Consider the following 17843-nt stretch of genomic DNA (forward strand, 5'->3'; position numbering starts at 1 on the left):
CATTGTCGTAGCATCTAAAAAAAAAAAACCAAAAACTATGCAACACAGTCGCTTGTCAATCAATTTTAACTTACAGCAAAGGAATTTGTGTCTTATGTACAAGTTAATTAGATTTTACCGTAAGATTTACAGAAAAGTGGGGGAGAGGGAAGAAGTGCTCATTAGTCTTCTTTTATGATTGGCTGCACTAACAGGTACAGGGGATGCATGGTAGTTGGAAATAAACTAACCACAGAGATTCAAGAGAATATAAGTGATATATGGTATAGACAGTTAATGGCCGCTAATAACACATATCTTGAAACAGGGTAAAGGGTATGGAATGTTTCTGTAGATAAACATTGTCATACATTGTACTTACTTAGCAAATTATATCAGTTCCACACACTTAAAACCAAGATGAAGTCCACTTAGGCTGAAAGTTAGTTAAACCCTATTGCAAAGTCTAAGCAGGATTCTTACTCAGTTCTTCCTGACTCCAAGTCCAGCACTCTAAGACTGTGCCATTGTCTCTCAGGTAATAGGGAAAATTGGGAATAGTGCCCCAGGAACCCCCTCTTGCAACCAACCTCCTTAACTAGGCGGATCCCATGTCTAACTTTAAAATGGAAAGATATGAGGCCCATCCGTTGCAGAATGGCCAAGCAAATTATGGAATATGAATGTAATCGAATCCTTTTGTGCTGAAGGAAATTACGAAAGAAATGGGATGACCAAATGTAAAGTCTTCTGTTTGGCTTTGAAAGCCCATCACAACCTGATGCCTTCCTACCTTTCCAGACTTCTTATATTTGACTCCCCTCTATGTACTCTGTGATCCAGAAATATTTGTTTTCTTGCTTTTCCTCCAACACTACACTCTGTCTCCTGACTCTTTATGTTACCCCCTTCTCTCTTCCCAACATTTCTGTTACTGTCTAGATGGGTCCAACCCACCTAGGCTCCAAATGTCAGTGCCCACTTCGACTCTTCACTAGCACTCATCTGTTGTCAAATCTAATGTCTACCCTCATATCTCTTGTGTGAGTCCCCTCAATGAAATGTGTTTTCATTCACACAACTGCCATGCTGGTGGTGTTGGTGTTGCTATTCGGTCGTTTCAGTTGGGTCTGACTCTTTGTGACTCCATTTGGGGTTTTCTTGGCAAAGATACTGGAGTAGTTTGCAGGTTCCTTCCCCAGCCCATTTTACAGATGTGGAAACTGAGGCAAACAGAATTAAATGACTGGCCCAGGGTCACACAGCTAGTAAGTGCCTGAGGCCAGATTTGAATTCACAAAGATAAGTCGTCCTGACTCCAGGTCCACTGTGCCACCTAGCTGCCCAATGCTAGTACAAGGCCCTAAAATCACCTCACACTTAGACTGTCCCTGCCTCAGATATCTCCACCCTAATCCATTCTCCACTGAGCTGCCCAAAGGATTTCCCTAAAATGCAATCTTACCATGTCTCACACACCCCTCCTTACTTGATTGACTCCTGTGGCTTTTAATTACCACCAGAATCAAACAAAATGCTCAGTTTGACATTTAAAGCCCTTCCCAACCTGGCCCCTTCCTACCTTTCCAATCTTCTTACACTATCATCCCTTCCAAGTCTTCTACAATTCAGTAACCCTGGCCTTTTTAATGTTTTTCACACAGGACACTCCATCTCCCAACTGTGCCTTTTCACTGTCTGTCCCCCACCCCAGGCCTGCTCCACCTCTGTCTCCTGGCTTCCCCACCTTCTTTCTGAACTCAACCCAAATACCACCCTCTTCGAGAGACCTCTGCCCAGTGACCTGCTAATGCCACACTGCATATATTGTGTGTGTGTGTATGTGTGTGTGTGTATAATTGTTGGCATATTAGAATGTAAAGTCTTATATCTCTGGGGCATTACACAGTGCCTGCATGTAATAAGCACTCAATAAATGCTTGCTAACTTGACTTGTTGACTTTTTTTTTTAGGCAGTTGGGGTTAAGTGACTTGCCCAGGGTCACTCAGCTAATAAGTGTTAAATGTTTAGTCTGAGGCCAGATTTGAACCCAGGTTCTCCTGACTTCACGGCCGGTGCTCTATCCATTGCACCACCTAGCTGCCCCTTGACTTGTTGACTTTCCAAGAAACCTGGGAAGACTTCTAGGAACTGATACAAAATGAGGTGAGCAGAACTGGAAGAACAATTTAGACAATGACAACACTAAAAAAATAAACAACTATGAAAGATGTAAAAACTCTGATCATCCCAATGGCCCACCATGATTCCAGAGTCCTGAAGATGAAGAACATTCATTATTCACCTCCTGACAGAGAGGTGGAGGATTCAGTGATTCCTTCGTGTCTTTTTTAGCTTGGCCAGTGTCTCAGTTTGCTTTACTTGACAGTCATATTGGTTTCAAAAGTTTCATTTTTTGTTTTTGCTTTTTAGAGTAGAGGGAAGGGGAGGAGTAAAGGAGAGAAAATAAATGTTTGTTCATTAAAAAAAAATGAAACAAAGTGGTGGTGGACACCTGTAGTGTCTGAGGAGGCTGAGGCTAGTGGATCACTTCAGTTTGGGAATTAGGAGCTGCAGTAGGGCTACAAGTGATCAGGGTTTCCACGCAAAGTCCAACAATATGGTGAGCCCTTAGAAGCAGAGGGCCACCATGCTGTTAGAAACACAGCAGATCAATGCTTCTATAGCAGCGGGTAGTAGGATCAGGCCAGTAAGTGGCTACTGGACATCTAGCCTAGAGGGATAGGGAGACCCAATTAAAAAAAATAATAATAATAATAATAATTTTTAAAATAGAATTTAACCTTTAAAAAGGAAATAATAAGAAGGAGCAAATTTTCTAGGCTTTCCTGATCATCAGAGCCCTTGCAAATTGTGAAGCTTAAATAAAGCATTGTCCTCTCCCCAAAAAGAGAGTTTGTTTATCATTGCTTAGAATCAAATGCAGAGTCAACTTTCTACCTTTGAGTTGAATTATTGAATAGATTTCCCATCCCACATTGGTAAATGAATTTTGGTTTATATATCCTCAAATATACAACAACCTTATTACTCTAAAGCCTAGGCTTACTTTTTTTATGCCTAGTTTTATCTCTGTAAAATTACACAAGTCTGGAAACATAAATTTGAAATAGATGTTTTTTTTAAAAACACAATTTGTTTTACTATTTTGATTGTCTTTTTTCTTTTTTTTAATCCAGGACTCATTCCAGAGATGAGATTCTAACTTTCTGACTTAGCTGAAACGACATATTTTATTGTCTTTCTCCTCATCTGATAATTATATTTTAGCTGGATTCATTGCTAGGCCCCATTTTCCTGGGCAGCTCCACATCTTTCCGTTAAACCAATTGGGACATTAGTTAGAGAAAAGCCTAACGATTTCCCCCTAATTTTATTAGCTGCCGGCCCCATCCCCCTGCCCCCTCCCATGCCCTTTCACCTTTGTTCCTTTAAACCTGCTCCTCCCTGGTGAGTTTCCAGGACCAGCTGCTCAAGGGACGGAATTGAATTTTGTACTAAAACATTCCTTCTTCACTGAGAAGCCTATATTAGTGTTAGTTGGACCCAAAGTCCACCTGCTCTCTCTCCTACTCAGAGGGTTGTCCATAGACGATGAGCATTGAGAGAAAGAAGGGAGAGCAGAAAGTAATCATATCACCACTGAGCTGAGGCTATGTGACTAATGGGATGAATTGCTTTTGGCTTAAGGTTTCAGGAGTTTTTGGGTTTTGCTGTGTAATGATGATGACCACATTCATTCCCGAAAAAAGGGATGAAAAGAATTCATCTTCCCCCATTCTTTGCACAGGGGAGGACCACAGGTATAGAAAAATTGCACATAATGTGACATGTGGTTGATGCATCGGTTAGTTTTGCTGACCTCCTCTTTTTGCTCCTTTTGTTTGTAATATAGGATAGCTCTCTGGGCGGGAGAAGGAGGAGGGGTACGTTTTGAAATGAATGTGATGTAGAAACAAAAAAATCTATAAAAATGTTCTAAAGCCTTTAGTGGTTTGTCTGATCTTGAAAATAACTTTGCATGAAATAGACCGATTCAATTACATAAAATTTAAAAGCTTTTACATGAACAAAATTAACTTAGAATAAAAGAAACTGTTGAGTAGGAAAAAAACACTGAGAAAAGTCAGATTCCAAAATACATAGTTTTATGTATACATAAATATGTATTTGTGTATGTGCACATTCTTTACATATGTGTTCATTTGTAATATATGTATAATACATATATGTGTTTTATCTATTTTCCTATATTCCCTTCCCAGCTCTGCTCCTGACATTCTGGACTTCAAAACTATGTGTCAGTAGCTATCTCATGTTGAAATTTCCCTCAGCATTTGGGGCCTGCTTACCCTGGAACATCCAAACACTTATGGGGCCTTCAAGCCCTGGAATATCCCTCTGACAGGCCTGTTCCCCTTCTTGGATGGGTGAGTTCTTTTTGGAGCCTTCCATTTTAAGGGGTGGCTCAAGCTAGCTAGTCTTCATTCCATTCCTAGCTCTGCTCTTGACTTCCCAGACTTCAAAACCAGCTTTCTCACAGATACCCTCATCTCCCACTTAACAGCCCCTCCTTGCTTTTCAACTCCCTTTTGCCTATGGTCTTCCCCCATTAGCTTCTTTAGGATGGGGTGGGGGTAATGGTGTCTTAAATCCTTTCTTCCTTCCTTTCTCCCTTCTTTCTTTCTTTTTTTTCCTAAAGGGAATTTACACAAATACATAAGACCAAGAACAATTCCCCAATAGATCAGAGGTCAAAGGATATGAAAAATAGTTTTCAAAAAAACTCCAAACTATCAACAACCTAGTGAAAGAAATATGCTCTAAATCAGAGGGATCAAACGCTCCGCCCACAGACCACCAGGGCCAGCAAAACTCCCACGCGGTGCCCAAACCATATTAAAATATTATGGGACATGTTTGACAAAATAAAAATATAATACGACATAGATAATGTCGATTTGTGGTTTTCTAGATTAATATGTTGTCCTTTTCTATTTGAATTTGATACCTCTGCTCTAAATCAATAAAAGTAAAAGAAATTCAAATCAAAACAGTTCTGAGTTGGAAAGAGTCAGTGTTGAAGGGGCTATAGAAGGACATACACTGTTAGTAGAACTGTGAATTAGTATAGCCATTCTGGAAAGCAATGAAGAGTTATGTTAAAAAAAAAAAAAAGAAGTAACTAAACTGCTCATACCTTTTGACCCAGAAATCCCACTTCTAAGCATATATCCCAAAGAGGTAAATGACTGAAAGGAAAAAAAGATCCAATATATATGAAACTATTAATGGCAACTTTTTTTGTGATTAGCAAGGACTGAGAAATAAAGTAGATGTCCATCTATTAGAAAAGGTCTAAATAAATTGTAGTATATGAATTTAATGAAGAAATTATGAATATGAGACATTCAGAGAAACATCAGTAGAGTTGCACAATTTGGTATAGAGTGAAAAAAGCAGACCAGAATAATAATATGTAATGACTACAGTGATGACAATGGGGATGCTATAATTAAGCCAAATTCTAATTTTACGAACTCATTTTCATCCTAGAGAAAGAACATAATAGGTGCTTAATAAATGTTTGTCAATAGATTGACTCAAGTCTAGTGCATTTTCTACCTATTCTCTCCCTTTACTATAGTCAGGCACAATATAAACGCTGAAAAACAGAAATTATTAAAATTACCCTGAGCTAGAGTAGCATTAAAATGGTAAAAGCCAAAAGAAGCATTCCAAAGTCCAGGGCTTGGAAAGGGAGAAGGGCGTGGGGTAAGTATAGACAAGCGGGCCAGACCAGAGATAAACAAAAGGCTTTGTACAGGACGCTGAGGCCTCTAAGAAAACTTTCCAATTAGTACATTGCCCTGATTCCTCAGCCTCTTATTTCCCTGGGACGTGACCTGGGCTAAGTGTCTATGAGCATTAGCACTGTTCACAGCAAAACCAGTCCATGGTGACCCCCAGCTGACCTCATCCATTGATTGTTGTCTGAGCTGGGTGGTTAGCAAAGCTATAAATACCGAGCTCCATTATCACTATGGGAGGTCAGGAAGAGAACCTTTCTCTGTCTTCCAGAAAACCATTTCTGTTTCTAATGGCATTTCCAGTCTTTTGACTGGTAGCTATTTTGGCAAAAATAAAAAGGAAGTTTCTTTTTATCCCAGTATTGCCAGTTCACCCATGAAGGTCAGAGGCTCTGAAAGGACTCAGGTCGCACACGTCCTACTTTCCATGCCCAGAGTACTGACGCATGTTTTGGAATGTTTGGTAGTTTCTGCTTCTAAAAAGAGAATGTTACAGAATTGGACAGGTTTGAGCAATGGATCTGGTGAGAACCTGACCCTTCTGGGGGATAGGGAGGCTAGTTGAAAAGGACAAGGATTCTCAGAGCAGACAATTACTTCAGTGTCCGGATCATCTGGTGTGAGAGAAGAGTGCTGGGTTTGGAGCCAGAGAACCTAGATTTGAACCAGGCCTCTATCATTTCTTCCCTATGTGACCTTCAACAAAGACATGCCTCTTTGACCTCATTTCACCTTCTATAAAATGAGTATAAAATAATCCCCTCTAACCCTAAATCTATAATCCTACAATCCTACAAGAAGACTATAGCCTTAGATTATGACTACATTAAAAAATAAGATTTTTTTAAAACAGCAATAAAACTATTTTAAGTGCCCAGATAGAAAATTGTTGTTGTCCATCCTTCATACTCGAAGAGGACCAGTGACATCAGGATGCTGGGGTCAAGGGACAGTGTGTTCAACAGGCTCTATCACAAGTCGGGCACAAATAGTCCTCTTGAACTTTTGGGTTGGAGATGTCCCTAGATTGGCACAGCTCACGTTTCTCTTGTGCTGCGGCAATTCTGCTTTGCTTGTGGAGCACAGCACCTTCTTGGGTGCAGGCATGCCATTCTGGAGGTCCTGTGCTGCTGTCTCCCATGTCTCACAATCAGTACTAATGTCTTCAGAGAGATCTTGAAAGTGTCTTTGTTCTACTTCTTCTGACCTCCATGTGAGCGCTGCTCTGTGCGAGTTCTCCATAAAGCAGTCTTTTAGGCAAATGTGTTCAGCATTCAGCCCATCAGACTTGCGCTCTCTGCAGTAGAGTTTAAGTGTTTGGCAGTTCAGATTGAGAGAGGACCTTAGTGTCGAGTACCTTAACAAAATCAGTCAACACCATATTTTAAGCCCTTAATATGTTACAGGCTAAATGCTCAATACAAGCAAAAAGGATGGTCCCTACCCTCAAGGAGTTCTCATGGGTGAAGATAATACATCAGCAGTTCTCAAAATCTGATCCAGAAGAGTCCCTCAATCCATTTTGGGGAGTCCACAATATCAAAACTATTTTCATAACAATAATACTAAGTTGTTCTAATTTCTAATATGGTAAATATTGGTAGATATAACCCCCTTTAAAAAAAAAGCTCTTTGAAGGGTCCTCAATAATTTTTTAAAATGTTGGTGTCAATTCCAAAAGACTCATAATGAAAAAAAGAAAAAAAAATTTAAGGAAAAATAAAAGAATTTTGATCTTGAGACCAAAAAGTTTAAGAACCATTGCAATATATAAAAAAGTTCTGAAAAGGGATTGGGCAGGGGTTAATGGGGGTATAGTGGTGAAGTTCCGAAAGCCAGGAGCAGAGCCAGGAAAAGAATGAAAAATGGCTAGCCTAGGCCTTTCCTCTAAATGGAGATTCCAGGAAGAATTCACCAATGGGAGAAGGGGGTCTAAAGGGTAGAGAGACCTCACTCAAGGCAATGTGAGGTCACAGGCACTGAGGAAACTTCCCTGGTGAGACAGCAGCTAAGGCATTGTGGAGAACAGAGTCAGGAGAGGAAACGAAAACAGATTGACCCTTGCTTTGCAACTTATAGTGGTAGAGTATAAGTGGCTTAAGTCACTGAAAGGTTAAGTTACTTGCCCAAGGTCACACAGAGACTGTAAGTCACAGAGAATGTGTGGACATGCATTGGTAGAGAGAAATTCCTTATCAGGTGCTCCCTGATGCAATCACAGGTTCAACGAAAAAAAATAAAAACAAAAACAGTATTATCTTGAGTGGATGCAATCAGCCATGCATTCTGTGCCTGTTCCTTAAAGAGAGATGAGCACCCCAAAGCAAAACCCTAGTATTTAAAATCCCATGGGCTTCATCAACACAGTAACTTCATTGGTTCATGTTTTGAATTGGTTGAAGGCATGAAATTTTCATGTGACTGTCTATAGGTAATGATAGGGATGATTTTTTTCCTCTTAATGGGGAGCTCTTCCTGTGTTTTTATCTAACCCACTTGCAGTAGATATTATTACTGTTTATGAAGAACTTTCTCAGCTTAGATTCTTAAAATCTAGCCATTGCTGGGATTCTTATAATCTAGCCACTGCTCTGATTCTTAGAATCTAGCAATAGGCCACAGATGTTCTGATTCCTTAAGAGTCTAGCTAATATGGCGAATCTTCAATAAACCTTGTTTTTGGCTGCAAGAAGGCTTCAGTTGAATTCTTTCAGGCAGGACACGCGTGTCATGATCTGGGGGTTCCAGGACCCCTAACCTCTAGATCTCATCCCCTAAACCGCATCATTTTGGTGGCCCATAAGGGGAAACTGCCTAACCCCAAGTTCTTCTCCAGCCAAGACTGGAAGGTATGTAAGCCTACTCCCTCCCCTCCTTTCTTGCTCTGCAGTTGGGGTCACTCTTCAAGCATCAAGGCTTGGAGGTGCTTTTCGGGCAGACAGTTACGAGGCTGTCTCGCACTCGGCCTGACACTCTCTGGCTCTCAGTCCACTGGGTCGGCCGTGGACCTGGGTACACCTTCCGCAGCATAGAGGACAAGGACGTCGCCCTATCGGGAAGTGTATCTGTTAATTCCCTTGGCGCTAGGGAATTGGGGAAAACTGCAGTTGCTCTTTGGTTCCCTGAGGCTTACTTACTCCCTTCCTTCTGCACCTCAGAATCCTCCTTCATGGAGGTTACAGGGAAAGTTAGAACAGCTAAAAATATCTTGGCAGATTTTTGAGGTTTTGTGATTGATCATTAAGGAGTTTTGAAACTCCTCCTTACAACGTTGGTCACTCCTTTCTCCCACTCCCTTCCCTTGAGTCAGGAGGGTATGTTAACTCCACTCATAGAAGAGAGTTTCACCCTTTACCCCTCACCTTTGATTTTGCCCTCCCCCACCTGGGAAAGGAGGGAGGGGGGAGGGGCAGCAGCTACAGTGTGGACCCCCCTGGCAATGGCCTTGGGCTGTAGGACAACCTTTGCCTGGAAGCATCACCCAGGTTCAGCACATCCTGCTCAAGGTAATGAAGCTAGCCTCCAAACTTGGGTAAGCACACTCTTCTAAAGTTTTAGTTTTAACTGTTAACGATGAGATGTTGATTCTCTGTGTAAAGTAATTTGGAAATGCATTTAACAAAACTGAAGTCACCTGATTGGTAATGGGTTTGTTTCAAGTTTCAAATTGGTGAACTTTCTGCATCAGTTATGTCAAGCAACTTTTCATAATTTGGTTACCGCTAAAATAATTTAGGTATTGGTTATTTTAATGTGTAAACTAGCCAAAAAGCTTGCTTGGGTTATGTATGACTTGCTGAGAATTTGCAAGTGTATAGAAATCTCTAATGATTGGCTTTTTACACCGGGACAAATTTGAGTTTGAGATGTAAATCCTGGAAAAGTTTTTCCTAAGCTGTGATTAGTAAAACTTGCTGTTTGAAGTAAAAGTTCATAGGATTTTATTTTGAGTTGTCTAATGGGTCATAATCCATTGATAATCAATAATCCACCATCTTGAGAGAAATACCACAAGCTACTCAGAGAAGGTGATACTGGTGGGAAGTCAGCATTGGGAAAAGCTGAGAGGACAATTTTAGCCTCAGTCTAAAATGGGATCCTCCTGGCTCAGTTTCCCCATTATGTTCCTTTTTTTTTTTCCAGTGAAAAACCCTTTTATTTTGCATGAAGAAAAACTTCTATGTAGAGAAGCTCAATTCACATGGCTCAGGCCTGAATGTTGCTTTTGGCACTGAAAGCCATGTAACAGACCAGCATGCCAGTCATCGCAGCCAGCACTTCTGTAGAGACCCAAGGCCCATTCCAGGCACCCCGGTGATCCACACTGACTGTGAACAAGGGTCTATGGCTGAGACATCCTCCTTGCTTCTCTGGGCCGTTCTCAGAAGACTGTAAGATTCTTCATCAAAGAACTGGACTTCATAAGTTCCAGAACGGGCTTTCTTATGTTCCAAGCTCCAAGATACCTGATAACATCCAATATCCTGGCCACGGCTCACTGGGAACTGCCTTCCGTTAACGTCAGCTTAGAGGGCCACGTTCTGTGCCCCATTCTTACATATCAGAGAGATCTCAACAATGAAAACAGTCTCGGTGGAAATGACTGCATCAGAGGTAGTGCGGTAGGAAGGAGTAATCACCGGATCAGTACCGGGCTGCGCTGAGGAGCCCGAGAGCCCGATGAGGAGTGGCAGCAGGACCAGGACCAGGGCTCAGTGGGCACTAGGAAGGCTGCCATCAGCTCCCTCCAGCAGCGGCGGGAGAGAGAGACCGCCCCCATTATGTTCCTTTGAAAGGGAATGTTACCCGCCTAGCCATTCCTGGCTATGACATGGATTTGATGCAGCATGGTTGGAAAACTGAATTATCTGAATTCAAACAGAACTAAGGATGTTTTATCTTCTCAAAGTTGGGCCCTAAATCTAGTCCCTGCTTTATATCTGGGCCCTGCAGTTTTTTTCTGTCAGATTTATGTCTTCCAGACTATGGGTCTTTCACCTACAGTTGGTAGCAAACATCGAGTACTAGCCAATGTCCCCACATCGTTCCCTGGATGCAGCCTGTGCTCAGTTCCAGTCAACCTCTTTGGGACTCCCTCAAGGCAGGGACATCTCTATGCCTCTTGCCAGCAAGAAGCAGTTTCAGAAGCCCAGACCTTTGCCCCTTACTCCAAAAGAATATGGGTCCCATTTGTCTGAGAGGGGAATGATGGGGTTGGGATCTGGGCCCCAGAAAGGAAAAACCCTGGACTGTCCCACATGGCCAAACCTCTGGAGTTCTCCTGAGACTATAATCCCATCAACTGGGCTTTCATTGTGGACCTCCCTATGGCCCCAGATCATTTCTCCATTCTCCCTTGGCCATGTGGTCCAGGTTCCTGGAATTCTATTACATCATAGACTATTTGGCCACTCCTAGATCCCTCCCGTAGTCTTTCTGTATATAAGGTCCATCTTGTCTCCATTGAGATGCTTAAATTCTTAAAATCTAGCCACTGCTGGGATTCTTAAAATCTAGCCACTGCTGGGATTCTTATAATCTAGCCACTTCTGGGATTCTTAAAATCTAGCCACTGCTGGGATTCTTATAATCTAGCCACTGCTTAGATTCTTAAAATCCAGCCACTGCTGAGATTCTTAAAATCTAGTCACTGCTGAGATTCTTAAAATCTAGTCACTGCTGAGATTCTTATAGTCTAGCCACTGCTTACTCTTGTTCAGACTCCTTAAGATTCTGCCCAGTATTATGGATGTTCTAATAAACCTTGTCTTTGGCTGAAAAAAAAATTAAAAAAAAAAAGAAGTTTCTCAAATGAGCTGCCAATGCCCTTGGAATTGCAGGAGAGCTTTTCACCCTCTGCTGAGCTCCACCCAGTAGCTTTTGTTTTCAGCTGGTTTCCAAATTGATGACAAACCTGTAGCAGGATGGATTGGGGCTAAAAGAGGGCCCAGGGATCTAAAAAGTATGGGGCCCTTCAAACTGGTAGTAAAGTCTTGCCTGACCTGGGTCACCATTCCCCATAGTCCCCTGTTTGCAGAGGCGGGAAATTGTTGTTGTTCATTTTTCAAGAGGACCCAGAGACATCACTGGTGATGTTTTGACTCGTACATGAATTGGATTTAAGTGAGGCAGCGTTGTGCAAACTCATCAACCTCGTTCTCTCTTAGAGTTGAGGAAGTCCAGTGGCAGGACGAAAGTCAAGATGACTGGTAATGGCCCAGGATGCACATAGAAGGGGGTCTGGTATAATAGCTCGACAGAAGGCCTTGGAGTCATGAAGACCTGAATTCAAGTCCTAGCTAATTCAAGGGGCCCTGGACAAGATACTTAACTCCTCATAAGATGCAGGGCAGTTGAGCTGAGGCAATTTCCTCTACTAATGAAATCATAGGTCCAGGCCAAAAAAAAAAAAAGGCAGCAATATTATAATGATGGTAATAGCTACTATTTATATACCATTATAAGGCTTCCAAAATACTTTACACATATTCTCTCATCTTATCCTCACAACAAGAAGTGATGCTATTACTATCCCCATTTTACAAATGGGGAAATGGAAGGAGACAGAAGTTAAGTGATTTGCCCAGGGTCACACAACTAGTAAGTGTCTGAGACTAGATTTGAACTCAGGTCTTCTAGCACCCTACCCACCATGCCACCTAGCTGCCTCAGAGCCCTTCCTTCTCTTTTGAAGCTCCCAGAAAGCAATACAGACCATATGTATACTTAGCATCCCTCAACTGTGGGTGTTTCCATTAACTCAACAAATATTTATTGAGTACCTACTATGTGCCCATTATTTAATACTATGTGCTGTGAGGGAGACCACTAGGGCATTAATTAAACTTTTGTTAGTGTTCACTGTATTTGTGGCACCATCCTAGTTTGAATCATAGGATTTCAAAGTTGTTCAGTGACCACCTAGTTTAACCCATAACTGAAAAGAATCCCATGCCCAACTTAGCTAACAGTCATTTAGCTTGAAGATTAAGAAAACTCACTGCCTCCCAAGACAGCTCGTTCCACTTTTGGATAGTTCAAAATTTTGGGAAATCTCTCATTACATCAAGCCTAAATTTGTCTTTGTAACCCTGGAGCTTTGCTCCTGGTTCTGCCTATTTTGGGCAAGCAGAAGAATCAAACAAGTGTTTATTAAGAACCTGCTATGGGCCAGGCACTGTGCTGGGCTCTAGGGATATAGTGGCAAAAATGAAACAGTCTCTTCTTTTGGGGGAAGCAACATATTACACTTATATCAATAAGTCAGTCAAACGTTAAGCGTTTGACTGACTTATTGATATAAGTGTAATATGTTGCTTATGTTTATTAAGCACCTACTATGTGCCAGGCAGTGTGCTAAGCTCTGGGAAATAGGAAAAGAGGCAAAAGACAGTCCTGCCCTCAAGAAGCTTACATTCTATTTGGGGAAACAACATGTACATTTACAAGTATAAACAAACTATATACAAGACAAACCCAAAGTAATTTGGTGGGGGTTGGGGGGGTACTCATAACAGGGAAATCAGGAAAAGATTCATAGAGAAGATGACATGAGCTAAGCTATGAAGGAAACTCAGGATTCTTGTAGATTTTGGTTATAAAGGGAAGGCATTCTAGAAATGGAGAGCGTGTAAAGGTAAAGCAATAGCAGATAGAATATTTTGGGTGAGGAACAGCAAGAAGGCTCATTTGGTTGGACCAAAGAAGTCTAATCTCTGATCCATGTGACAGCCCTTGAAATACTAAACAACGGTTTTCAGAAGTCTCTTCTGCCTTCTCTTCTCCATGCACTGTGTCCCCAGTTCCTGAAGGGGACCCGTTGACTGGTGTGAGGTAGGTTGCAGTTGTGCAGAGCTATATCATATTAAGGTTATAAGATGGCAAAGTTTAAAGATAGTCTAATTTCCCCTCAGTGAAGATTATGGCATTCTCCCCGTGCCTTATGAAGTTAAATGAGACTTATCATGAAAAATGAGATGGTTATGTGAGAACTCTTGGAGGCACTGCTAAATTTAGACCCAAGGACCATTTAGGTTAGACCATTTGCCTGTGCCACTCATTTGCCCTTTGGCATATGTACCACAGTATTGCTGTGAGAAATACTAATACTAAAAAGTTAGGTTTCCACAGGATGTTACAGTTTCAAGGTGATTAAGATGGCAAGCACCATCGACCGATCAGCTTTTAGAAGGAGAAGCTGGCTAGTTGAAGAGTTTCTGATAAAGGGGGTTTAGGCTGAAACTGGCTCAAACTGGTCAGGTTCAAGGGATGGTCATTGACTTTTTGCTAGTATGAAGGCTTAATAAGCCTCATGAATATTACCTTCTCCACCCATGGAGGAGCAGTAACACAATTTTAGGTACAAAATGTATGTTTAGGGGTGGGGATCACATGTATGTAAAATATATGAACAGGGCATATAAGGAAGATTGTAACCCAGAAGGGTTAGGATCAATCCTGATCCAGAAGGGAGGAATTCGGCAATTACTAACTATAAAGCCTGCTCTCACTTCTGTATTCTGATGCTTCTCTTATTAAAGGGAACTCGACAGTACACGTAATTAAACGATTCTTCTTTCTTTCACTCTGGACAACAGTTTTGTTATTGGCCAGGAACTAAGCCTCTTACTTTGAGGGGAGAGGGCTTGGTGGGCATATTTATAACATTGCCATATATCTTTTCATGCATATGTTGTCTCTAAATATATTGCAAGTTAATTAAAGACAGTGGCCGTGTCTAAATCCTTTTCAGTGCTTAGTATAGTTCCTTTAAAAAATTATTTTTCCCAATTGTGTAGCCACTAGCTAGCATGCTCATCTAGTAAAGACAATTTTTAACATTCATTTTTTTTTTAATTTTTGAGTTCCAAAGTGTCTCCCTCTCTCCTTTCATATCCCCCCCCTAAGATAGTAAGCAACTTGATGTAGGTTATATATATTAGTGATGTTGTGAAAGAAGACACAGACCAAAATTTAAAAAAAAAAAACACCAAAAAATATAGAAAGTGACAAATAGTATGCTTTGATCTGCATTCAGACTCCATCAGTTCTTTCTCTGGGTGTGGATAGCATTTTTCACCATGAGTCCTTTGGAATTATCTTGGATCTTTGTACTGCTGAGAGTAGCTAAGTCATTCACAGTTGAGCATTGTTCAATATTGTTGTTACTGTGTATAGTGTTCTCCTGGTTCTGCTCATTTCACTTTGCATCAGCCTACTATAGTTCCTAACATGTTATAGGTGCTTAATATGTTTGTTGATGATAGCATGCATGTCTAACTGTGTGACACACACACTCTCTCTCTCTCTGTCCCTCTCTGTCCCTCTCTCTCCCTTTCTCTCCCTTTCTCCTCTCTCTCAATAAATGTCAGTGGTTTATCTCTAGTAAAGTTTTTCCCATAAAGCTCTTTACACAGGCCCTTCCTTTCCTCTCATTCTAGCCTTCTTACCCCTTACTCTCTTCCATGCACTCTGTGGTACAGCAGAATTGCATACTTGTTCCACTTCCTGTCTCAGGGTCTTTGTACTGGCTTCCACCATACTTAAATGCTGTCCCTCCTAAATAGAATAAGTATTTGTTGGTTGCTTGACAGGTGCTGAGAAACTATGAAGGAAAGGGCAGAGCTAGGCTAGCTAAGCTGTGGATCCACTTTCCAAAGCACTCTCCAATCTCCCACATGCACACAAACAGAACAGACGTGCCTGTCTACTGCCCCTGCCAGTGGCCTCAGACTTAGACAATCATCCAAAATACCTTCTGGAGTCCACTGAGCACGTATGAGTAGAATGAACTTGTGTAGCCACTAACTAGCATGCTCGTCTAGTAATGCAGGATATTGACTTACTAGTTCTAGGAAGAAGGGAACGAATGTACGTGGAAGGGGGAAAGTCCAAGGTACTTGCCCCACTTTCGTAGGGTTGGCACTTGGGCAATCTGGATGAACTGTTCAGACTCATGCATTATAAATCTGTGACCTATCAGGACATCATCTTTCCCTAATAACCATTCTCACATGTGTATCTTTAGCATGTAAACTCTTTGAGGAATGAGTAGGCACTGTCTCACTTTTATATTTGTATTTCCATGGTTCAGCACAGTGCCTGGCGCATAGTAAGTGCTTAATAAATGCCTTTTTTCTTTAGGCAGGGATCTAAAGGTCCTTCCCAAGGCCTATACATATGTAAGTCTCAGCTGTTCTTATATGACTTCCTCTCTGACCACCTTCATTGAAAGCCCTTGTTACAGGCACTGAAAACAGAAGACAAAACCTTGGATGGGCCTAAGATCCTAGAGTCTCAGCTAGGGGACACTTCTCAGAGGTCATCCAGACCACTTTCCTTTCACAGGTGAGAAAACAGACATTACAGAGGTCACTGGACTTGTCCAAGGTCACCTAATGAGTTAAGTGGCAGAGTCAAATTTTTGAACTGTGCACCTCTGGTTCCAAATCTAATCCCTTTCCCTACCTTCCTCTGACCAAATTAAAGGGACTTGTTGAAAAACAAATGGTTTGATTGGAAAATGGGAATCCTCCCATTGGACCTTGTCTCCCACTAAATGAAAGGACATGCACAAGGCAGAGGTATGCATATTCTGTTATGAGTTCTTTCCCATCGCAGTAGCCTCTCCCAATGGGCTCCCCTAGGGTGCTCTGGGCTTCAGGGAGAGCTGGTTCCCGTGATCTGCCCTCAAGCTTTTACAGTGGCTCAAATTGGTGCCTTTTGTTTGTTGTGTATGGAGACAATTTTTATGCCATAAAATTTAGGGTTATTTTTCCACAAATTAATATTTAAAAAAAATTTTTAATGTCTTTTTTCCATCCACTCATTCATTTATCATTCATTCTATGTTATGGTTACAGTGGGTTATAGATCAAAAATAAGTTTATTGTCTGTCATCACTCAACTCATAGGACACCTTTATTTCAAGAAACTCAAAGCTTTCATGTGTATCATCTCATGTAACTTCAAACCAAATTTGTTGGGGGCAGGTAGTTATGGAAGCATATATGAGGACTCTAGACACCTGTCAACCTCAAGTATGTCCCCTGGAGGAAGAGAGCATGGGCTCACAGATCAGATGGAAAACAATGGAAGATGAATTTCACGTGTTTCATGAGGCTCAGCCCTGAGTTTACTGTTGAGCCTGTAGATATGGAAGTAATTAAGGGATGATTCTTACCTGGTTAAAGAGAAAACTCCTACTAATTCTACCTAAAACAAGCAATTCTGTGATTGGACTAAGGCAGCCATTAACAACCTTGACTTCTGTAACTGAAACTAGGTCAAACCATTCTAACCACAGTTAGTAAGAAATACATCGAGGAAGGAAAAAGTCCACTTAGGGATTGAAACAAGAGCCCTTCCTTTTTTCCAGATTCTACAGGGCTCACTGGATGGAATGCTGGGACTAGGGTCAAGAAGACCTGAGTTCAAGTCTGTCTCAGATACTTACTAGCTATGTGGCCCTGCACAAGTCACTTAACCTCTGTTTGCCTCAGTTTCCTTAACTAAAAAATGGGAATAACCCTGTTTCACAGGGTGGTTGTGAAGATCAAATGAGAAAATATTTATAAAGCTCTTAGCAATGCTTGGCACATAATAAATGATATATAAATGCTTATTCATTTCCCTTCTCCTTTCTCCACAGTTAAAGCTAATATTTGCCACTTGTACTCATTCCTCTGGCTACTGCTGTCACCAGCAACAAAACAAATGATGAGCCTTGTGATCTTTTATTTTGTGAGAAAACAAGCTTATTTTCAGTGATTAATTCTCAGCGGATTTCTCCTAACAATCCTTAGCTTTTCATTCTGATAAAGATAGGTTAACCAGAGAATAATAATAATAATATTTACATAGTACTTTGGTTTGCATATATTATTTCATATGATCCTCACAACAACCACGAGAGGTGGATTATTATTATTATACCCATCTTACACTTGAGGAAACTGAGGCAAACAAGTTAAGTGACTTGCCCAGGGTCATATAGCTAGTAAGTATCTCAGCAGGGATTTGAACTCTGGTCT

The 17843-nt window shown here is 41.2% G+C and overlaps 1 pseudogene; it reads right to left on the reverse strand.

Moving 5' to 3' along the window:
- Positions 1 to 9945: 9945 nt before the first annotated feature.
- Positions 9946 to 10591, reverse strand: LOC114049558 (annotated as a pseudogene).
- Between the last annotated feature and the right edge of the window lie 7252 nt (positions 10592 to 17843).

Source organism: Vombatus ursinus, unplaced genomic scaffold, assembly GCF_900497805.2.
Source record: "Vombatus ursinus unplaced genomic scaffold, bare-nosed wombat genome assembly UNPS02014798.1, whole genome shotgun sequence".
Lineage (NCBI taxonomy): Eukaryota > Metazoa > Chordata > Mammalia > Diprotodontia > Vombatidae > Vombatus > Vombatus ursinus.